Below are 2,916 nucleotides of genomic sequence, written 5' to 3'. Positions count from 1 at the left end.
ACTACTATTACTCCTCCATATACTGACTCCCATACCATCCTTTTGCTTCTTTCTCAAAGTTGTCCCCTATATAAACATCTTCTCATCCACACGTATTATGCAAGAGGTTACAATTTATGCCTTGCAAAGATTTTTTATCGTATTTGGTTAAGTTGAGTTGCAATAACTTTTTATGATATGTGAACTGAAAAAATTAAATAACAACCTGCTAAATTACATTAGTTAGTTTTGATAGTGTAAAGTTATTTGTATAATTACCAGTACTTATTTCATAAATAATCCGTTAATTAGGTGATTGACCTCTTGCTAGTCCGTCGTGTTATTAGACGGATATTTAGAAAGAATCGATTCTACACTGGCAGGTTAATATTAAACGTAATATTGTGAGTTTTAAATATTAACATTAAGTAATTTATACATTCAACAGCATAACTAGTTGGAGTATACAATTTTTGGGAAAATATTGAATAGTTTGTGGTAAAGACTTTTACTTGCTTAAACGGATTAACTCTGCTCTAGGTATGCAAAGTAATTAAAGAGAGATTTGATTAATTCATTTGAGATGATAACGGTTTACATAAAAATGAAAGAAAATTCACTTTTTTCATTGAACGGAGAAGAACCTCAATTCAATGTGATAGTTCATCAGCATCCCGCCACTGCATGTTGACCCATCTTACGTTTGAAAATTGAAGTATCAAAGTAAGGCGGTTTAGATTTAAAACAATTGCTGCATTTGAAAATAAGTCTCATATTTTTCTAGAATACTACTAAATTTCAAGAAATAAACCAAAACTTTTTGAAAGCCAAAAAAAATCAAAAAAATATGCCGTAGGCAGCCTACCGTATCGTTTTGAAAGAGAAGGAAACAAATATACTTCCAAAAAGTTATATTCCTTCTATATTCTCAAAGCCTTGGGCTAACTAAGAGCCCAATGAAAGGGCCTTCTCAAGTCATCCAAATAATTGCGCCGGTTGTCCGCCTACGGGATTGGTCTTCAAATAATATTTTTATTTTTTATTTAGTTGTAAAAAAGGCTTCTTCCTCACCAAGAACATCATAGTTCTTCAATAGTGAACATTTGAAATTCTTGTTTGGGGTGAAAACTGAAAGTCAATGACCGATTATTGTTAAAATTAATTAAATGTTGATAATTTTTGCTTAAATTTTTAGCTGAACTAATCTAATGATTTACTTTAAAAATCTCAAAACTCTATTATGGTTCTTAAAAAGTATTAAATCAGACAAAGTCAATCTTCTTGACTTGATGTTATTTGACTAAAATTGTGATGGGGGATTGTTGGCATTGGTATTTGAAAGTTTTGTTTCAAATTCGAATTCATTTGAAGTAAATTTTGGGTGGTTTGATCGAAACTGGAATTACAAATTCGAAGAACACTTTGTTTAACAACACAAAAAATTATGCCATTGGGGTAGACTTCGAGGAACAATTTAATAGATAGGTCAATTGCAGATAACACAAAATCATGCCAATCTGGTAGAGTTTGGTGAACAATTGAATAAGAACAAAATCATGTCAATTGGGGAGAGTTTGTAAGCAATCTAACAAATAAGTCGAATGAAGATAACACAAAGCCATACTAAAATCGTAGAGTTCGGTGAATAATTGAACAATCACAAATTTATGTCAACAAGTTAGAGTTTGTGAATAATTAACAATATAGGTAAAGTAAATATAGCATAATGTCACTGGCCGACTCCCTTACGCTCGCCAGCGGCACCGAATTGCCCGTGCGGCGCCTGCAGTTCCCCTCGCTGCAGGCCAGCCTTCTCGTTTCCCAGGTTTTCAAGCATGATCCTGTATCTGTTGGTGAAATTCGCCCATGAGGCTCCCCCCAACTTGTGCAGCCCGTATGATGTCTAGGCCCTTGGCCCTAGCGTGTCGTGGCGCATCTCGTCTTAGGATCATAATCCATGCGCGCCCTGGGGTTGGCTTAGGACATGTATTATCCCTCGCCAAATACTGAGCATCGCTCTCGCGTGCACAGCCCAATCCTCAAGCTTGACACTCGCCTAGTGCATCCGCAACTAGCTCGTGCTTCGCCCGCTTCGCCCGAGTAAGGCAACATTTAGTCCTTGGCCATTGTCACACGCGTTTTTCGTGCCGTGCCCATACATAGCCCTCGCGACACACTTTCACCCCGAATAGTGCAGTGTCGCCTCACAACTGCATGTGTTAGGCCAATGGACCCTTGCTCGTATGGTTGAACCCAAGCCATGCTCACAAGTTGACACATGACGCCCCTAAGATAGGTGCATCAAGTATCCAATCGGCATAGAGGTCTCTTCCAATATTTCGACAGCCCGTGGGGCTTAGCCGACCCACATATCAACCTCCAGCACCACTTTGGTGCCCAACGCTAGCCCGAAGGCGTTGCGCCATCCATAGAGTTTCCTAACTCGTATGGATACCTAGGACACTCCTTTGAGTCATCCAGGCAGGCCCTTGAGGTTGCCCCCAATGTATCTCTTTCAATACGGCTTGGTGGCAGCACGTATGAGGGAGGAAGGTCGGAGCTTTCATCACATATACCTCCTTATATATGCTTTAAATTAAAAGGCCCAAATTACCTGAGTGGACGGATCTACGTCAGACAATCAGAAGAGCCTTTTCTCACCAGTTCTTGGCCGAAGTCACAACCCCAAAGTGCGGGTTGTGACATCCTCCCACACTCATTCTGCCAGCGTCCCCGATGACATATCATGGCCTACGACATCCCGGAGTCTGCCCCCTCAGGTATGTACTTCGCGGCTCCCTTGGTCCTGTGGGTTGGACTTCCTCGAAGTCCTTTCTCAAAAGGAGTCGTGCCCCATGCACTTCTCCCCCAAGTATCTTCCAAGCGTGCCTCTGCACTTCACCTCCTTTTGGTGTTCACTTGGAAAGTGCCTCCGCA

The sequence above is a fragment of the Nicotiana tabacum genome, chromosome 17 (assembly GCF_000715075.1).
Source record: "Nicotiana tabacum cultivar K326 chromosome 17, ASM71507v2, whole genome shotgun sequence".
NCBI classification, from domain to species: domain Eukaryota; kingdom Viridiplantae; phylum Streptophyta; class Magnoliopsida; order Solanales; family Solanaceae; genus Nicotiana; species Nicotiana tabacum.
The sequence above is the reverse complement of the archived record's forward strand: the minus strand, read 5'-3'. Positions refer to the sequence as shown.